Source organism: Bactrocera neohumeralis, chromosome 4, assembly GCF_024586455.1.
Source record: "Bactrocera neohumeralis isolate Rockhampton chromosome 4, APGP_CSIRO_Bneo_wtdbg2-racon-allhic-juicebox.fasta_v2, whole genome shotgun sequence".
NCBI lineage: Eukaryota > Metazoa > Arthropoda > Insecta > Diptera > Tephritidae > Bactrocera > Bactrocera neohumeralis.
The window spans coordinates 61,138,519-61,160,860 of record NC_065921.1 but is presented as its reverse complement, the minus strand read 5'-3'; the positions used below and the strand labels follow the sequence as shown (position 1 = coordinate 61,160,860).

General features: G+C 37.1%; 2 pseudogenes; both read left to right on the top strand.

Annotated features, from left to right (window-relative positions):
* Positions 1-250: 250 nt before the first annotated feature.
* LOC126757741 (small nucleolar RNA U3) lies at positions 251-428 on the top strand (annotated as a pseudogene).
* Positions 429-657: 229 nt separating this feature from the next.
* Positions 658-756, top strand: LOC126757678 (small nucleolar RNA U3; annotated as a pseudogene).
* Positions 757-22,342: the final 21,586 nt, after the last annotated feature.

Sequence of the window (22,342 nt, the reverse complement as noted above, 5' to 3'; positions counted from 1 at the left end):
TTGGGGTCGAACCTACGTGCTCGTCGTAACTTTCCAAGCGCTTACCACCAGCACCAGATGCATGAAAGAAATATACAATGGATCGCCGATTGTTACCTCTTTCCTTGCTGCTGCGCATATGTATGTTTGTATGCTTGTGGATTATTGAAGTTATACTTCTTTTTCTTTCGTTTGTCTTTCATGTCTGCGAATTCTCAACTATTTTGTGTGACTTTTGCTTGAAATACTCTGCGTTGGCCTTTGAAAAATTAAGACTATACTTCACAGGATCATTTCTGTAGTTAGTCTTCATTTACATTTTTTGGAAATCGACCCTCGATGACGAGGTATATCATTTTATCTGGCAGCGTGTGGTTTATGAACTTCATTTCTAATTTTGTCTTGTGGCATATTAGAAATGATGACGGATAAAACGACTTCTGAGTGGTGATATTAATGAATAAATTCCAAGGTTTTACACAAAAATAATGCAGTTAATAAGTACAGTACGCTTATGTATGTTTGTATGCTTGCACATTATTTTTCTTTCGTTTGTCTTTCATTTCTGCGAATTCTCAACTATTTTGTGTGACTTTATTTCTTTCGTTTCTGTTTCATTTCTGCGAATTCTTTGTGTAACTTTTGGTTGTAATACTTTGCGTAGGTCATTGAAAAGTTAAGACTATACTTCTCAGGATCATTTCTGTAGTCAGTCTTCATTTACTTCCTTTGCAAATCGATCCGCGATGACGAGGTGACTATTCACATGTGTGCGCATATGTATGTTTGTATGCTTGTGCATTATTGAAGTTATACTTCCTTTTCTTTCGTTTGTCTTTCATTTTTGCGAGTTCTCAACTATTTTGTGTGATTTTTGGTTGAACGGCTGCGTTAGCCGTTGAAAAGTTAAAACTTCACAGGATCATTTCTGGAGACAGTCTTTATTTATTAATTCGTGTTCTATATAATATTGACTTACTATTTGTAGTATTAGTACACAGTGAATAGTGATTTTAATAAACAATAAAATAAGTGACACGTGATAATACGCGGATTCCAGGTTATGTGATGGTAAGTTTCTCTTGAATATTTCAATTGTCCGTAATAGATGTACCTTGTGCATTAAACTTGTGCTCTTGAAACTAATATCAATTGGATTGGCAAAAATTCAATGTTTTGATTTTAAATCGATTTTACAGCGGAAAAAGACAGTGCAGCCCGTGTTTCAAGAGAAGGGAAAACAGCACAATATATCGTGAATGCCAAGCACGAAAGAAAGCAGAGCGGGAAAAGGAGAAATTGGAAATGAGAGCTGGCAGTCAATCAAGTAAAGAAGGAAACCAGCTGCGAAATATCAGAGAGCGCGTAGAAAATATTCAAAGTCTGCTGTTCCATCAATCTCTGCGGGAGCATCTATAACTACTGATGAATCAACGATCGTCAATTCTCAGATAACTGCTGGGCCTTCAACGCGTGTTAATGGATTACGAAAGAGAGATGGTTACGCTACATATTCCCTTCCGCAACGAAGAGACAGAACTACTTTCCGAGTCAAAATTCCTTCATTTAGACTTTGTTTTATAAAATGTGCATAATAAGTTTATAAAATGTGAATTTAAGTTTTTTAGTTTTCTTTCATACAAAATGATATGCATTTCTGAATATCACTAAGAAGTATAACTTCTTCCGCGCGTAGGGACTCCACGCACCTTTTTTTCAAAAAAAAACAGTTTTTTGTGCTTTTCCACCAACTTTTTTTCAAACTTTTTTCCATTTGATTCCTCGTTCAATTTTACATAAGAATCAATGTTCAACAAGTAAGGAAGGGCTAAGTTCGGGTGTCACCGAACATTTTATACTCTCGCATGATAAAGTGATAATCGAGATTTCATTATCCGTCATTTACATATTTTTCAAATACCGTATTTGTGTAAAGTTTTATTCCGCTATCATCATTGGTTCCTAATGTGTATAATATACAGAGAAGGCATCAGATGGATTTCAAAATAGCGTTATATTGGAAGAAGGCGTGGTTGCGATTCGATTTCACCCATATTTCATACAAGTCATCAGGGTGTTAAGGAAATATTATATACCGAATTTCATTGAAATCGGTAAAGTAGTTCCTGAGATATGGTTTTTGGTTCATAAGTGGGCGACGCCACGCCCATTTTCATTAAAAAAAGCCTAGGTGCAGCTTCCTTCTGCCATTTCTTCCGTAAAATTTAGTGTTTCTGACGTTTTTTTGTTAGTCGGTTAACGCACTTTTAGTGATTTTCAACATAACCTTTGTATGGGAGGTGGGCATGGTTATTATCCGATTTCTTCCATATTTGAACTGTATATGGAAATGCCTGAAGGAAACGACTCTGTAGAGTTTGGTTGACATAGCTATAGAAGTTTCCGAGATATGTACAAAAAACTTAGTAGAGGGCGGGGCCACGCCCACTTTTCCAAAAAAATTACGTCCAAATATGCCCCTCCCTAATGTGATCCTTTGTGCCAAATTTCACCTTAATATCTTTATTTATGGCTTAGTTATGACACCTTATAGGTTTTCGGTTTTCGCCATTTTGTGGGCGTGGCAGTTGGCCGATTTCCCCATCTTCGAACTTAACCTTCTTATGGAGCCAAGAAATACGTGTACCAAGTTTCATCATGATATCTCAATTTTTACTCAAGTTACTGCTTGCACGGACGGACGGACAGACGGATGGATGGACGAACACAGACAGACATCCGGATTTCAGCTCTACTCGTCACCCTGATCACTTTGGTGTATATAACCCTATATCTGACTCTTTTAATTTTAGGACTTACAAACAACCGTTATGTGAACAAAACTATTAAACTCTCCTTAGCAACTTTGTTGCGAGAATATAAAAATATGCGATTCTGATCCCATGAACAGCAAAAAAATGCAAAGTTGTCGCTATATGGCGCAGGATATTAACTCCTAAAGCTATACTTGACAGGGAGGAAAACAACATGTGTGTGCAACGAGCCTTTTTTTTATTGTATTTTCAAAACCTACAGAACATTCTAGGCGATAAACAATGTTTCGGAATGGAATATTAACTTTTCATACACATTGTTTTTTTGGATTTTGAAATTTTTTATGGAGTTTGAAAATATTTTTGTCAGAAAGCTGAGATTTTTTTACATAAGTTTCAATAACTTAAAAATTTTTTGCACTAAATATTCAGATCGTTAAAAAATAAAAATACGAGATATATACAAAAAAATGCGAATTTCGTGGAAAAGTCAGGTTTAGAGCCCCGTACTATCTCGCCGGTGCGAGTTACGACCTTGTTGCACTGGGCAGTTTTGTAGAGTGAACAATTCTGTGAAATATGCGTCCAAAGTCAGAGCGATGCCATAAAACACCTCTGATCTGTAGGAATTTAAAGATAAAAAATCACGATTGTAGTGATTTGGCAATTAACAATTAAATAAATTGAAATCAACGGAAAATCTTACCAGTGAGCAAATTTATAGTGGGAGCGAAACAAACATTTTTTAGAAGTGTTTGTCCGAGAACAGTTTGGTTTGTCATAATGAAAGATGCATAGATGGGCATTCATTGCTTTTAGTTATAGGTATGGAAATATCGAGTATGCTCGTGAATGTGTCACAAATAACCAGAATTACTTATGACCTTGCCACAGAAAATATAGAGACATGGCTCAAGTGTGGTGAATATGCCTCCTAATTTGCTGTTTTGTCAGATGAAGAAATTATAAACATGGAAAACAGTAACTGAGATGAATCTGAGCGAGACAATGGAGATTGGAAGACAATGATCAAGACGACGTAATTGTTTCAGAAACCTCTTTAACGAATCGATACAGGCTGAATTTCCTGGATAGCTCTGGTTGTCCTGGAATTACAGAGCAGGATAAAATACAAGTTGCGATAAACTTATAAATGAATATTATAAGTTGAAAAATATTAGACAAACAACCGTGTAATGTTTTTTTTTAAGAAATTGAATCTTTTTTGCTTAATGTTATATTTTGTCTCATGTTTTTTTAAAGAAAATTTAATGTATACATATTTATTTAATTTAAAAATGTACATAAGCTTCTTGAATTAATTGTTTTTAATGTAAATATGTATGTACAAAAAAGTTCACTTGGTAAATAATAAAAATATTTTAATAAAATTTAATCAAAATTGTTATTCGATTAACCGATTAACCGTAATGATTCTGGTCCCGACCATCACGGATATTCAAGGCCCGATTGTAATACGTACGAACCCTTGCAAGTAAATATTCGATGTTTACCATAAATGGTAAATAATAAATTATAGGCTTAGAATCTTCGGCATGAATTTAACTGTCACAGTACTACTTTTGAAGCAGGCTAAAAAATGCACGCTGTAAGTTTATACTCATATTTATGGTATACCCAATTACAAAGTTGTAAATCTTTTCAGTTTAGTTTATGGTTGAAATCGTGTTCAAGTCCATGGTGAGTGACGTGAAATTTCATAATCCTAACCTCGAAAACCATTAAAGTTTCACAATTTGCTTGACTCTCTACTCATCAGCTTCTTATAGAATCAATTTCTACCTTTCCTTGTATTGTTTTGCCTTTCGTCCTCAGATTTTTATTGAAGTGTATATTATGTTGAGAAATGCATAACTTTTTTTTTCTCATATTTGTTTGATGTCCTCTGAAAGTGAGTCTGAGGAATTTACATTCTACATAGCTGGCCTCACCACTATCTTTGTATTGGTAGCTTATGGTAGTTTCTACTTAGGAACTTTTCCCACGGAAAAGTTATTTTGACAGAAGATAGCTGATATTGTCATCTTTATTTCACACGCTAATCATTTCCATCTCTTTCCTGTATTTATTATTATCGAATACAAAATATTTTCTAGAATACAGACTTTCTTGATAATAACGTATGTTCGCTTTCTGCTATTGGTGGCGACAATGGTATAACTTAGATAAGATCCACCAGTCGCATCCAAAAACTTATTTATTTCAAAGCGGAGTGGGTGTGGGGAGTGGGTCATACCACGTCAAGTGGTCCATGAAAATTTCGAAAAATCTACGATTCTGAAAATTAGCAGTTCATTAGGAAGGGAACTAGACGCATACCCTGTGATGTAAATATTTCGTCAAAATTCTTTTTTTTTTGTTAAAGTTATTGAAGGTTGAAATTTAGAGCACGATAAAATTGTAAAATTATTTTCTCATAAACCGCTGGAGATAAATCGATGAAATTTGTGAAGTCAAAGAAAAATGTCCGTGCTATATTATAAATATTTTTTCATGGTCCTTTTGTTTAAATAATAATATTTTACATAATTTGTAATTAAGTAGTTGAAATTTTTTAATTGTTCTTCACGCTAAAAAAATTTAAAAGTATGTGACAAAGCGCGGAAAATATTCACCTTTAATAATCTGCAAAAAAATGTTTGTTCATTCTTACCATTCCAAAGATATTGAATTTTTTGTCCTCCTATCTCTCTTAAAACGTATGCTAATTTTCAAAATCGGAGATTTTTCGAAATTTTCATGGACCAGTTGACATGGTTTGACCCAGTGTTTTTTGTTTTACACTATTAGTTACCATATTTCTCTGCAGGAAAAAAGGTTCGCTTTTCCTTTTCTGTCCTTAGTAGGTTAATGGGGGGAAGTTCCTCTTTAATTTTTAAAACTAATGGGTCCAACGCCGTGCTTTTCAGAAAATTTTTCTACACCAGGTAGACCATATTATATCTCTTTTACCATCGATTACTGCCGCCAAAAGTAATTTTGTGGATTTTCCAAATTAAATGAGGTCTCAGGTTTTCTCTTTAGCTTAAAGTACCGTTTTAGTAGACATTTTCCAAATCTGAGTTGGTTGCCAATTGATTTTTTGGTTTTCCACAAGTATTCACTAGGTAGGCTTTATTAAGTTTGTAACACTCAGTAGGAAAAGTTGGAGACCATATAAGGTATATAAATAAATGATCAGCTTGACTTGCTGAGTCGATTTAGCTATATTTGTCTGACTGCCTGAACGATTGGAATGATTGTCATTGTGGGTGTATTGCAAATTTTTTATTTGACGATCTATCTGTTCTAAATTTGGTATGCGTTAGTTTCAAAGATAATTTTTGCAATCTCCAAAGAAATTTTTAAGATATAGCTGCCTTACAAACTGATCGAACGATCAGAATAAAGTTCTAACAAGTAATTTTATATATTTATGAAGGGTATTATATCCTCGGTGCAACCAAATTAATGTTTGTTTGTTTTCATTATTATTTGATCACAGCCCTTTATATTAACAGCAATCTTGTCGTCTATGTTTGGATTCTCGAGCCCTTCATCTATTTCAAACTTTCGACAATTGTTTCGGTTAAGTATGTTGAGGAAGTGTCTAACATTGTCACTAGAATCCTTCAGTTAAGTTTTTGTCAACGTTACTGTACATTTATACACGTATAATATGTATCTAAGAAAACAAATGTCGCTTAAGCGACACTCGATAAAATTAATTTAAATTTATTAACGTGCGAAAATATTTGATTGTTGCATTTGCTGTTGTTATGCATAATAATGGGTTGTCAAAAAAGTCTTGCGGTATTTTTATTGATTTTTTTTTTTATTGAAATTGAAATGAATTTTTGATGACTCATGCCCAGCTCTTGACCGATGCTACGGCTGCTACTATGCCGGTCTCTTTCGACTAATTCAGCGATTTTATCGCAATTTTCGACGACAGGCCTTCCGGAGCGTGGCGCATCTTCGACCACCTCTACACCAGAACGAAAACGTTGAAACCATCGTTGTGCGGTGGAAATGAAACTGTATCGGGTCCATAAACTCCACAAATTTTATTGGCGGCTTGAGATGCATTTTTGCCTTTATTACTACTACGATATCCGTATTTTCTCTTTATTTTGCTCCATGTTTGCGACGCTATAACTCAGGAACGACTTAAAAGAAACGACAATCGATCAAACACGTGTTAGCGCGTGAAATGAGCTTTCCAAAAAGGTATAGCATGACCCGATGCGACTAGAACTACGCGCTTTCAGCGCCAACTAGAGAAAATACCGCAAGACTTTTTTGACAACCTATTATATTAAGGGCATTCTCTTGCTCTTGCAAAGCTCTTGCACGGTGCACGAATTGCAGAATTATTCTCTTGGTGCAACGGCACAACAACAAACACATGCAGAAAATTAGTTGCAATAGCTGTAAAATATATCAGACCAAAACCCATGTTTATCATCGTGCAATGACACGTAAAAATATAATTGCAACCCTATTTTAGCTGTCATTTTACACAAAAAAAGACATATTTCGCCGTTAAATTATTGAGGAAGATAAGTTTTAAATAGATTTTATAATTTCTACTTAAATTATATAAAATTGTTACAGTTTTTTGTTAAGAATGAATGCAGAAGGTGCGCTAATGCACAAAAGTCATGCACAAAAGTTATTCAACCAATTGACTGAATCAGCCGTTCATATATCACTAGACTCTGCAATGGGTGCTCTCTTGGCCTTGCATATTTCGGTATAGGATTTTTGCATTTTGTGTCATCTTGCAATCTTGCAAGAGCAAGAGAATACCCCTAATGTATTCGGTTATAGGGAGGAAATATAATTGATATTTGCAACTGCCTCGTTCACACTTACATATACTTGCTGCTAGACGCATTTCAAATCCATTAACCTCATTTATGGAAATATGCCGGAACGAAGATGTTTTTGCGAGTCCGGATGTATATACATATGTAGATATATAGTATATCTGTGTGCGTATAAATATGTGTGTGTTATATATTAGTTATATACATATATCTACGATCCAAAGCGTATAGTTAGATATGAATATGGTGGTTGCAAGTTTCTTTCGCTCTAAATCGATTTCTGTCATATCAAAGCGCGCAAATACACACAATCCTTTGCGCGGTTGTGTATTTGTTTGCACTCAATACAGCTGAACAAAAAAAATTAATTTACAAAATTACGCATTTAATGCATTTATGCCGTATGTGTCTTGTAAATGTGTCATTTTCTTCGAGATGCAAGGTTACTATGTCACACAGACATTTCAAATATACAAGCAAAAATAAATATTATACCTATAAATTCAAACATCTATGCATTTATAAATGAGATATATCAATTACTTGCCATTTCACTATGTGTGAGTGCCATTTAATGTTGTTCGTATGGAGAGAGAGGGGGAGGGATGGGTGCGTGCAGCGAGTACAGCGTGCAAAACGTTTGTCATTGTGGCACTGCATTATTTTAACTGGTTTATTTTCCGTTGTGACTTTTGTCTGTTGTTAGCATTTCCAATAGAAAACCAACAAAAACAAGTAAGGAAGGGCTAAGTTCGGGTATCACCGAACATTTTATACTCTCGCATGATAAAGTGATAATCGAGATTTCATTATCAGTCATTTACATATTTTTTTTTATTTTGCTGTAAAATTAATTAGATTAGATCAATTTGTGTACTTTGAGTATTGAATTGTATTTTCATTTCCTAATGTATATATTATACAGAGAAGGCATCAGATGGAATTCAAAATAGCATTATATTGGAAGAAGGCGTGGTTGTAAACCGATTTCACCCATATTTCGTACTGTCATCAGGGTGTTAAGAAAATATTATATACCGAATTTCATTTAAATCGGTTGAGTATTTCCTGAGATATGGTTTTTGGTCCATAAGTGGGCGACGCCACGCCCATTTTCAATTTTTAGAAAAAGCCTGGGTGCAGCTTCCTTCTGCCATTTCTTCTGTAAAATTTAGTGTTTCTGACGTTTTTTGTTAGTCGGTTAACACACTTTTAGTGATTTTCAACATAACCTTTGTATGGGAGGTGGGCGTGGTTATTATCCGATTTCTTCCATTTTTGAACTGTATATGGAAGTGCCTGAAGGAAACGGCTCCATAGAGTTTGGTTGACATAGCAATAGTAGTTTCTGAGATATATACAAAAAATTTAGTAGGGGGCGGGGCCACGCCCACCTTCTTATGGAGCCAAGAAATACGTGTACCAAGTGTCATCATGATATCTCAATTTTTACTCAAGTTACGCTTGCACGGACGGACGGACGGACAGACATGCGGATTTCAGCTCTACTCGTCACCCTGATCACTTTGGTTTACATAACCCTATATCTGACTCTTTTAGTTTTAGGACTTACAAACAACCGTTATGTGAACAAAACTATAATACTCTCCTTAGCAACTTTGTTGCGAGAGTATAAAAAAAGAAATAACATATATTGTTTATTATATACATACTTATGTATTGGGGTGAGTCACGCACAAAAACTGCGAATATCTCATCGAATGAAAACGATTTCCATACAAGCACTTGATTCCGATCGATCAGTTTGTATGGCAGCTATATACGATTGCTTTAGACAATAATTCATGCCAAATTTGTTGCAGATATCTCTTCGAATATACAAATTTCAGATCAATACCTCAAAAACTATAGGACACATATATACATAGAGACGGGGACACTTAAGTTGAGGCTGTGAAAAAAATGAAAATTGTATAAAGAATAATAAGAGTGTCGTGTTTGTGGAGAACTAAGTTTCCATTATGTCTAATTTCGAAATTCGTTTAGCCTATACCTAATCATAAGTTTCATGTATGTTTCATATTTCTGGACAGTTACCGATAATTTTATGGTTTATGAATCCACTTGTTTTTTTTTATATTTTTGACTATCTTCATACGGCTAGATAAGTTAATTTACAGCCAGTAGAAATGCCCCATAAACGAATCGATTCTACATTTGAGGTAGGCGTGTTAATAAACCAAGAGCTCCTCTCGCATCCTTAATTTCCCCTCTTTTATAGTAAAAAGCAAAAAGTACGTCCCCTTAATTTTGACTCACTTTAAGTCCCTTGACTTCATTTTACTCGTACTCTAGCATCAAACTAATCAAAACGCAGTAGTCGTAAAAGTTTATGTGTAGTCTACATTTAGGTGCAATCGACATCAGCAACAATCTGTGGTTTAAAGAGCAGCTTGCAAAGATTTCATTATCTTTTGATTAAACAGAAGAAACTTATTTAATATTTCTAAAATACAGAGGCGAAAGTCAAGCAAACTATAAGACATGCATTACAATTGCCACGCGCAAGCTACGCACTAAAGTATATTCTGTTGCGCTCATGTAGAACGCTTGCAAATGAAGGAAATTAGTTTTTAATTGTCAGATTGTCAGATTGTCAAAGCGATTTGCGCTACAATCTTGGGATTGTGCGATAAGAAATTTGTAAGAATTTTGTAGTTTTCATGAGTTGCAAAGAGGCGTAGCGGCAGCTTAGCACTAAAGTGAAACTATGTATGTGCTTGCAAATCTGAATGGCTAATGAGTGAGAAAGTTTAATGCAATAACTACAGTTTTTGGTATGCGTTTATGAATGAAATCGTTTTTGTTGTAAAATTTACTACATTTCGGCTTCGCCAATTTGGCTGCCATATTGACTTGTGATGCGTCTGATATTTGAGACAATTGTTGTTTTTGTAGAACAATGTTTAAATTTTTTGTTGGTGACATTCTCTCTCTCTCTCTCACTCTCTTTCTCTCTCGCACTCTATCTTTCTCTGTTGCTCTTCTCCATCCGAGTTGCGTTAATCGTTTAATGCTATTCCCCCTCCACTGAAGCGTCAAGCGTTTAACGCAACCTTTTCCGAAGTCGCCTAAGAAGTTTAGCTTTAATAATTTAAATTTTATTTCTCTTTAATTTTATTTTTTAAATTTTTAAATAAATTAATATTTCAAATATTATTTATATTTATTTCGACTATTACAAAGTGAAGATGTGACAAATGAACTTCATTTCTTCAAAGAAAATTGATGACCTTCATGAAATATGCATATTCGTTATCATTTCCATACATACCAATAGAATTTGTATGGCATATACATACCAGAGACCTGCACGATTAAGGTAGGCATCGTACGATTACGTTACTAAGTAACACTTCTGACGATTACCACGATGCGAAAGTAACATTGCGCATCGGCATCGTGGCATCGTGGCATCGTACGATTACTATCTGGTATCGTCAATGGCAAATGAAACGAAGTACATACATACAACATACAAGTGAACATATAACATAGGGTACATTCTCCCCCGTCTTGGTATCCACAATTTTATTGTAAAACTTCCAGATGTCACTTGAACCCGATGCATCACTAATTTTATAAACACCACTTTTAATATGTTGTAAAATTTCCATTATATAGATTTAAATAATAGCACAAATGCAAAAACTTATCTAATGCGAAAATGCCAGTTCGTTTCTTCGCGCACAATACTAAGTGAGTAACATGTTAGTAATCGGCGATGCCGCGATGCCGATACCCACGATGCCAAAGTACCGTTACGTAGCGTGTACTCGCCGCATCGGCATCGCCGCTTGCTAACATGTTACTTTTTTAATTACTCGTGCAGGTCTCTGATACATACATATATTATTTCTTTGGCACATTTGTCTGTATGTTTACGAAAGCAAATGCAAGCCACATACGTTCATAATAACAAGTGTCGCACGCATCTTTCGCATTGCCGAAACTCACGCTTTGTCAAAGAGTCAATGTGTCGAAGCACTGACACGACGACAAAGCGTCACAACATTGTGTTGCTGGTAGAAAATCCGAGCTGTGCCGAAAGAAACTAACAAACGATCGCCGATTGTTACCGCTTCCCTTGCTGCTCGAACAGGTTCGCCGACAAGCTAACGTAAATATGTATGTTTTTAGTTTCTCTGGTTCAACGCTATTCCCCCTCCACTGAAGCGTTAAACGTTTAACGCAACCTTTTCCGAATTCGCATAAGTAGTTTAACTTCAAAAAATAATTTTTTGAGCTGTACAGAGCTATGGTTTAAGGCAGTGGTTCCCAAACTTATTTTGTCTACCGCCCGCTTTGAGAATAAATATTTGTTTAGCGCCCCCATTTTTTCACCTATTTAAAAACCACTATAACTTCAAATTAATTATTGTGACCTATATACTTATGTATATTAACGGAGAATTCTAAACGAAACTTTTACTATAACCTGCAACTTGAAACCTAAGCGCAGTAGGTAACATACAACGGCGCTAAGGTCTCAAGTTAACTCTTACGGGCTCCAACTGCCAATAAGAATGATTATTGAAACACAAGTTTATAGTATTAAAACAGATAATCTTTTATTAAAAATAAGACTAAAATAATCGATCCATATATAAAAACTAATGTGAAGGATGAATCTGATGCTGTTTAATAAGTTTGTTAATATCAGGTTCCAATTTACTCAAGAACAGTCGCAAGTCGCCACGTTCGGTAACAAGCAAACGATTTCTATTTTTAGTAAGCAGTGTTGTCACAGCACTAAATCCACGTTCACTCAAATATGACGATGGGAATGCTATCAAGAATCGTTGAACGATTGACCACAATCCAGGGAACAATTGCGAGATCGGTTTTTGTAGCCAAAATTCTTGGTAACCATTTTTGAACTTGATTTTTATTTCCTCGTTTGTTGTCAATTCACTAAGTTCTTCTTCCAGCTGAGGTGACATATCTGTGTTGACATTTGAAAACGGATCCAACACCCAGTCTGGTATTTCCAAGTTCAAAATGACCTGGTATCGTTCGGTGAAGTCAATGTGGAGGTTTTCCAAATGTTGGCACTAGGCAAACAATTCGTCGTTACTGCATGATACTGATAAATTCGGAAAATTGTGAAACTCACGTCTGCCCAGATTCTTTTTGTGTAGAAGCAGTTTGGCTGCGAAAGCAGCAACGACGTTTTTTGTTTTAATTAAATTTAGTTTATCGCCTTGCAGTTGGAGATTCATGTCGTTGAACAATTTATACAGGTCTGTCATGTAAGCTATATCATTCTTTGATGTTATGAGCTTGTCTTGAAATTCTGTATCCTTAGTTTCCAAGAACTTTATAACAGAGTCAAATAGGTTGTAGAATCGAGTCAGACAATTGCCTTTTGATAGCCAACGAACTTCATTAGGAAACAACAAACGGATGAAATCCTTGTCATTAGTAACACAAAGCTGATGAAATAATCTATCATTCAAAGAGCTGTTGCAGATTTTATTGACTGCTTTGATGACATATTGCAGTGATTGAAATAGTTTTTCACTTAAGTTTCTAGCAACTAAAGGTTGTCTATGAATAACGCAATGTATACCAAGGACATCTGGAATTTTATTTTTTAAGTACGCTATGAAGCCTTTATGGCACCCTGTCATAGCCGGAGCGCCATCCGTAGCAACTGAAATAATATTTTTCAAAGGAATTTCTTTCTCATCGCAAAATTTTTCGAATATATTGAATATGGTTTCGCCTTTTGTATCGGTCTCTAAATTTCTATCAAATAATAGTTGTTCACATATTTTCTCATCTTTAATAAAACTCACGTAAGACAACAACAATGCTTCATTAGTTGGTAAAGTGGACTCATCCAGCTGAATTGAAAATTGACTTGACCTCAGGTGATCGTACAATGATTCTTCAATGTTTTCAGCCTTTTCATCAATTCGTCTTTGCACAGAATTATTACTCAAAGGAATTTTTCGGATAATACATATCTGCGGCCGGTTTATGAAGCACGGTAGTTATTACTTCATTTATTGCTGGCAATATTAACTATCCTCCGATGTTATGTGGTTTGCCTTTTTGAGCAATTAATTAGTGATAAAATAAATTATTCAAGAGCTCAAAGTATTCGCTACATCAGCTCGAACCTACCTACCCTACACCTTTGCGCAAATGATTATATTATGATAGCCCACATACAGATTTGGCAATGGCAATAGCAATACGTTACAGTTAGTATTCTATAAATTCTATCCTGTCGAGATGCCCCGTTATGAAACGGAGCGACCGATTGACATGATTTTCTTTTTTTCTATATTCAATAAAATATTTGAACTACGCGGAGAGAAATATAGAACCGAGTTTGAGCAATCTTTTAATTCATATTAGTTGATGTTCACAAGTTGTTGTTGAGAGTCGAGAGCTCATGTAGTCGTTGTCTAAGAGGCCTCCTAGCTAAAGAAAATTACAAATAACCCCCCAGACCTCTACGCAACGCCCCGATTTTCTTTCTGGGTCTCTTACCGCCCCCCATGATACCTGCATCGCCCACAAGGGGGCATTATCGCCCACTTTGGGAAACACTGGTTTAAGGTGAAGGCATACCTGAGAGCTTCGTAGACCGATAAGAACTTAACTGATGTGGGTTGAGTAATTAGGTTAACAGTGGCCACCTGTCTGTAGTCTGCAGGCGGTAGCCAATAAGGGGTGGTACGTTATGATTCAGCGCTTTACGTGCTCAAGCATGGCATAATGGACGCGCAGCGCACGCACTTGTAACCGCAAATGTTGTGCGCTATATTTTCGTTTGCATATTTTTTCCAGCAGCCCTTGCTCTGAGATTCACCCATTAGTATTAACACCGTGTTCTTGTTAAACTTTTTGTTGTTGTTTCGAATTGTTGCCGCCATAGAAGCTAGCAGATAATTCCTTGTGCAAATATTTAACATGGCAGCGCAGCATTTAAATGTACCGTTTCCGCTTTGGTTGCGGCTTGTGGCGGCTCGCAACGGAACGAACACTCGGCGACGCACCGTAAAACCGCATTGCGCACACTTTGTTATTGTATTTTTGCAGCACGTTATTGTTGCAGGTAATCAAATTTTCTCAAGCGTAACAGTTATGCAAATACACTATGCAAAGTGAAAAAGCGCACACACACAAATAAAACCCAGTATTTTGCGCGGTGGCAGGGATAACACGTTGGCGGACAGCCGCACACATCTATATATGACTTTGGCGTGTGCGCCAATGCTCGCACGCTATTTTATTGTCGAGAAAAACATATTTGTTGTACAACAACACTGCAAACAACCAGAAAATCAACAGTCATCCACAAACGTTGCGCGCTGTGTTGAAGTGAATTAATTTTGTTTACTCTTGTGAGAGTGTTTGAAGTTGTTTCTAGATTTTCTGCCGCCGCTGTGAGCGTCTAACGTGGCGTATGAGTAACAATATTATCCTTTCATGATATTTGCAACTTTTAACTCGTCAGTGGCAAGGCGCTTTACACTTTTTAATACATGTTATATGGGCGTGCATATTACAGTTATTTGCTCATGTGAATTCGGGTTGGTTGTTTAAGTGGGAAGGCAGTTCAGCTGTTTATGCAAAAGTTAGAAGCAAAATTTTTCATATTTGTGTTTGCTTTGGAGTTTGAGTTTTCAATTTCAGCATGCAATGTTCATATTGTAGGGTACAGTGAACTCCAATTAAAAGTGTCTTGAGTTGAGTCGTTTTAAAAGTCATGAAAATTTTGTCATATGTAAGTTTAAAGAGTAATAATAAATAAGTCCAAAATTCATGTAACACATTGTGCACATTGAGTTTAGGCGCACTATTTAGCAAAATGCTTACATTATATTCAGAGTAAGATGTATATTCAATTTCATAACACTATCTTAGATTCTGGCAGCTTTTTCGCGTTCAGTCATTCATATTTATTCCGGAACTTGAACAATTAATAGCGATGTCAAAAATCCTTCCGAGGTCAATGAACTTTGGTGAGTTCAATAACCTCTTGGTTAACATATAGAGAAGACAACAAGACTGACCCATTTGTTTACATTTAACCAGGGCAATAACCCTAGGTGAGGCCAATGGCCTCTTTGATTAGGCTTAGCAAGAACAATAACCTTGCGTTTTACCTTGAACGAGGTCAATGAGTCTCAGGGTTGTTGGCTTACAAGCCTTGTCTGAAATACATCTTGAAATTTGTCTAATATACTTGGGGCAGTCACAACATGTCATAAAGCATCGTAAAATCATAAAATCATAAATTTGTGTACTAGTTTAAAAATTTGTTGTTGGATTGCATACTAAAATAAGTTTTCGCAAATACAACTCTAAACGATATGTTTTGGTTCGTTATAACTTCTAACTTTATGAGACTTTGTGAAACCCCAAACTGTATCTGCTCTCTAAGGCATATCAGTTGAAAAAGAGGTATCTGCCTTTCATATGGCTCAAGCAGCTCACGACTTCCGGTCTTTGACCAGGTATCCTCTGAGTAGCCATCCGTTTGATAAGTGAGAAGGCAAAACATCCTCTCCACAGGGTTGTGCGCTGGACTTAGGACACGCCACGTAAAAAATAGTACCTATGAAAAAGCGTAAACAGCCTCCGATGAGAGACTCCCCTTTTGGTAACGACCATGGCAAACAAAATAAGGACTTCAATTTGAGGGCATGCCCAGCTGGTTGATGTTCTCGTTAGAATGAAGGCTGACATCAGCGCCGTCCACGAAATGCGATGGACGGCACAAGACTGATACGAGTAGGTCCTTTACTACAGCATCTATATAAGGGAACGCAAATTTGCTGTGGGATCCGTGGTGGGAGAGAGACTCCGTCGCCGAGTACTGTCATTCACTCCGGTGGATGAACGTCTACTCACAATCTGCATCAAAGCGAAGTTCTTCAACATATCGCTGATTTTCTCGCATGCCCGGATGGAAGAGAAGGACGATGTGACCAAAGATGCCTTCTATGAGCGCTTGGAGCGCACATATGAGCGCTGCCCCCGCCACGATGTCAAAATCGTGCTTGGCGACTTTAACGCCAGGGTGGGTAAAGAAGGTAGCTTTGGCATTACGGTCGGTAAATTCAGCCTCCACTACGAAACATCCCCAAATGGGTCGAAGCTGATCGACTTCGCCGGGGCCCGTAATATGGTTATCTGTAATACTAGATTCCAGCATAAGAAAATTCATCAACCCACCTGGCTGTCTCCGGATTGAAAAACTACCAACCAGATCGATCATGTTGTGATAGACGGAAGTCTCCAGTGTTTTAGATGTGATTGCGCTCCGAGGTCTTAACATTGACTTGGACCACTACCTTGCTGCGGCCAAGGTTCGCACCCGCCTCTGTGCAGCAAAAAATGCACGCCAACAAACACAAGGAAGGTTCGACGTCGAGAAGCTGCAATCACAACAGACAGCCGAACGATTTTCTACTCGGCTTGCACTCCTGCTCTCTGAGAGCACTCGTCAACAACTCGGTATAAGGGAACTGTGGGACGGCATTTCAAACTGTTTACGTACAGCTGCAACCGAAACCATTGGTTTTCGGAAAATGCAAAAGAACAGTTGGTACGACGAGGGATGTCGTGTCACAGCGGTAAACAGACTGCCTACCTCGCAACGTTACGATCGACCACAACACGTGCGGGATGGGATAGATACCGAGAGCTGAAAAGGGAAGCGAGACGCGTACACAGACAGAAAAAGGAAGAGGTCGAAATGCGTGAGTATGAAGAGCTTGATAAGATGGCCGACAGGGGTAATGCTCGAAAGTTCTGCGAAAAGATGCGGCGGCTGATAGAGGGTTTTAAGACCGGAGCATACTCTTGTAGAACCCCTTAAGGTGATCTAGTGATCGATGCCCAAGGCATTCTAAAATTATGAATGGAACACTTCTTCAGCCTGCTGAATGGCAGTGGACTTTTAACTCGCAAGCCTTAAAAAGACACTTATTATTATATAATATCCTTGAAGTCGGCAATTCTTTTATACCGAGTTTTTTCTATTCCACTGTAAGCAAATTTTTTGTTAGGATGCTCAAATTTTTTTTATGACATTAATAACTTTGCCAAAGTCGCCTTATTATTTTAAAAAAAGTTTTAACTCGCAGAAAATTTTAACAATTAATTTTTAATTGAAACTATATGTTCGAAATCGAAACAGTAGTCCTTTAAATTTCAACAATTTTGTAAAAATATTTATCCTTTTTTATTTACCCGGCCACCCTTTTAATAAAATGTAATTTTTTGTTGTTGTTTTTTCATCATATAACACTTTTTTCGTAAAAAGATATTGCGATATTTTTTGCCTACATAATTATATTTTCCTATTTTTTTTAAGGGAGGATGGAGTCATGTGTAGAAGTTCACGCAAGTGAGGAAAGTTCTCTGATCGCCATTCACTTGGGAGTGGCCAGAAACGATTCTTTTACACATGGCTCAAGCAGCTCACTACTTCCGGTCTTTGACCAAGTATTGTTAATAAAGGTTCTAATATGCGGGAATATACACCCGTCTTACAATTATTTTTTTATGTTGCCTGTATTTTAAATACAGGACTTTTTGATTTTGGCCAAGCTCTTCATTCGGCTCGAAGGACCAAAAAATGTTTGAAAACACAATGAAGATTTTATCAAACCTTACCACTGGTGGGGGGAAATGAAAAGACCTTCATTGAGTGAGAAATATTTCATTCTCTAAATTTATGACATGGGTCTGCATGCATTTTTATTTTTATTGAATGCGCATTGCATGTAAATGCATGGCTATGTTTATGTCAATACATACATATGTATGTATGTTTATTAATATATAAATAGATATTTATATTTAGTAGAATTTCGGCTTTGCATATAAATAAGCATGTTCAATGATATTTGAACAAGTATCCTCTGGGTAGCCTAAAAACATCCGTTCGAAGGCGAGCTAATGTGAGAAGGCGAAACATCCCCTGCATAGGGTTGTGCGCTGGGTTTGGGACCCGCCACGTAAAAAACAATTCCAATGAAAAAGAAAACACAGCCTCGGATGAGAGACCCCCCTTTTCGCCACGTAGCGAAAAGAAGAAACGACTGGCGCGCTGTTGTTAACTCGGCTATAATCGCGTAAGCGGTGTCTACGCCAATTAAGAAGAAGAAGAAGCATTTTTTTTAAATTTTGTTTTTAATTTATACTTTATAATTTCATAGAATTAAACGTGTAATATCTATTTTATTTAATTTTTTTTCTACGTCATTTTATGTGAGGGCAACTCTATAAATTTAATTTTCAGTAGAAAAATAAATGTTTACATTAATTTTTAAAACATTCTTTTTTTAGACTTGGTAACCCTAGTATTTAGTCATAACTTTGTTTGTACGAGCATCTCTGTACGAAGGTTGTGCTTGATGACTTTATCAACATTTCGCTTTGACGACAATTTAATGTCTTCAAATGTCAGACAGTTAGCCTTCACCCCCTTCACCTTCAGTCTTCTATCTACTACATTCTTGTTGCTTTACTTTATTAATGCTTTGCTTTGTTTTTGTTTTCTTATTGTTGCGCTGTGCATCGCTTTCTACTTTGCCTCACTGAAATTGCTGTCGACTTTCACTTTTGTTTTGCAAATGTATTGTAAATACATTTAAGGCTGATGTTTAATGAAATTGCAATGGATTACCATACAATTTTGCCGTTAACTTGTTTGCTTACGCATTTATTTAATGGTGAAACCGTTTGAGTTGGTGAGCATGTCGTCAGATCGCGCTACAGTTATTGTGGTTGGTGTAATGGCATAGTGGAAATGTAGCTGAGATGATCGTACTTAATATCAATTAAGGTCCGTTCCGATTATATGTACCCAGGTATTGTGGGAACGAAAAGCCCTCTTGCTTAGAGATATGACACGAAGATTTCACTCAGTTGTTAAAGGAATTAGGAAACATTTGGAACATACTTAATATTACTTGAATACAGATTTGAAATTAAGAATATGCACACTAGAAAAATTATTTTGTCGGAACTTTTTGCTGATCAGTACAAGGGTTTTAGACCGATGGTGAAAGCTGCCTATTTGATAATGAATCTGTTTTGCTCGTAGCTTCTAAAAACTAATTTATTATCTAATGGTCAGGCTCTTCGAGAAATTTAGGCATGCTTATAAATTCATTAGTTTAGATAGCAGAGACAGAAGGAACAGGTGAAAGCAATAAATATAGGCACTCTATATGTAAAACTAAATGAACTGAGGGATGGCAATTCAAGCTCCTTACGTACAGCCGCAAGCGAAACAATTTGTTTTCGGAAGGGTCGAAAGAAATCCTGTTACGATGAGGGAGATATTGCGGACAGACTAACGGAAGGTTTCAAGATCGTAGCATACTCTTATAGCAGGAACAGCAAAAAGAGGAACTGCCTCTATACCGCTAATTACAGAGGTAAGTAAAGAAGGTACAATTTGCTATCAGAGTGTACAGCTGCTGGCGTACGCCGATGATATTGATATAATTGGCCTCAACAATCGCCCCATTAGTTTTGTCACTGAACATATAGTCATCGCGTTCGTGACTTGGCGCGCACCTCACTGTTGCCAGTCATAATTTCAAAGTCAGTATTAACGCTACCAAGAATATCAGTCTTGAAATCCAACGCATAGTAACTCTCGCCAACAGATGCTACTTTGGACTGAGTAGGCAATTGAGAAGTAAAGTCCTCTCTCGAAAGAACACCATCAAAGACCAAACGCTATACATAAGTCACTTTTGATTCCCGTCCTGCTATACGATGCGGAGGCGTGGACAATGACGTCATCTGATGAGTCGGCCTTAGGGGCTTACGAGAGAAAGGTTTTGCAGAAGATTTATGATTTTTTGGCAAAGTCGAAAGTCACAGTTTTCGGAACGATGGACTGTACGAGATATACGGTGATATCAAGAGACAGCGCTGGTTAGATCATGTAGTGCTGATGGATGAGCACAGTTAAGCTTTGAAGGTATTCGATTCAGTACCGGCCGATGGAAGCAGTGGATGAGAAAGACCTTCCCTCCGTTGGCGAGATTCCCTGCGATCCCGAATTGGCGGCAAATAGCGAAAAGAAGAAACTCGAGCGCTGTTGTTAACTCGGTTATAACCGTAAGTGCGTTGTCTGCGCCAGTAAAGGATACTAAATTCAACTCTCATTTCAATAACCTTCTGAAGAGATTCCGCTAGCAAAGTTCAAAATAAACCAATCCATTGTCATTACAACCGCCATTGCGCCTTAAGGTATGCTATTTTTTCAAATATTTTTTCGCAAAATTCTTCTATTTATCAAACTCGCACCAACATTGCATGCGGCTAATTACCAAATGCTTAAAACATCTTAAATCAATTAACAACACATTGTTACCTGCCACCTGCCAACCTTTACTGGACCCTGGCACAGCATTGGAGCACTTAAATTGCAAGTAACTGACCCAAAGCGGCAAATTACTGGCAGCCAACACCTGAGCGCAGTCGCGGCAGTGGAGGCAACAGCAGCAGCAATTTATTGCTTATACACACACAGCGCCAACACGGCCGAAGGAGCAACCGCACAGCGTTGCACAGAAAAGTGAACAAAAATAATTCCAACAACAATAAACGCCAGTAACTGTGTCTGAGCCACAGCAGTCATTTATAGTTAAAACGATGCTTGGATGGCGAGAGAAGGACAGGGAGCAAGAAGGGCGGCGTTGCAGTTAGCAACGGTCCACACACCTGTAAGTTACGAGCCCTGTTGTTGGCACCACTCCGAAGCGCTGTAAGGCACAAATGTACGAAAAAGTTGATAAAAGAATTGAGCCAATCCATTATCGTGTCCGTTGCGGCCAAGAGTGCAGCAGACGCACAGTAGTTGCAGTTAACAGCCAGAAGTTGACCTCGATTTTATAGTCCATGTAAAGGGTTGCTCAATTTGAATGGAAAACTTAGTTTGAAATATACTGGTCTAAAACGTTGGAACTGAACCTTAAAGTTACAGACAACACTGGTTTGAGGCTTGACGAAATCGAATGAATCTTATGGTAGGTGTTCCAAATATGTCTGGAAATATGTCATTCTGGAAGTTGGTGCCTTTTATTAAAATCTTTTCTAGGCTCCTCTATAACAGAAACTATTTTTGACGTTTGTGGTAAGAATTCAAATATGTCTGCCATTGACTTATAGACCCTCCATCTCGTGAAAACACGACTTCGTATCTTGTACCAAAAACTCTTTTAGACTTCGCTGCAATAGGAGCTACTTCAGACATTTGTGATATAAGATCTTCTGAAAGTAGGCTTTAGCAACTTGAACTCTTCTAAATAGAGTAAGTCTTCCATTGTCTTCCAGCTATTTTAAGCCCCAGAATTCAACGTCAATAACATCTCATCAATGCTCCAATTGAAAGACCTTGTATCTGATATGGGTCTGCCATTTAGTTTGAACGAGCGTCTACTCAGTCTCTTCCGATTGATAAGACGCATGTTTGCTTGCGCATATTATTTTTGGCGTGCTTGAATGTCCTCCCTTCAACTGGCTTTGGCTAGCCAATCATGCTTTAGCATTGTTTTAAGACATAATTACGCAATTTCTTAGTTCATGGTCTCATTTGTCTACCTATCTGCAGGCCTATTTATCTAACAATCTCGCATTAAGTGACTGAGTGTGTGTAGGTGCGTTTTCCTGAGTGCATCTTTGTTCGCCTTGGCATTGTTGAAATGCTAATTGAGTTCACCGCCTTCCAATGAGATTTAATTG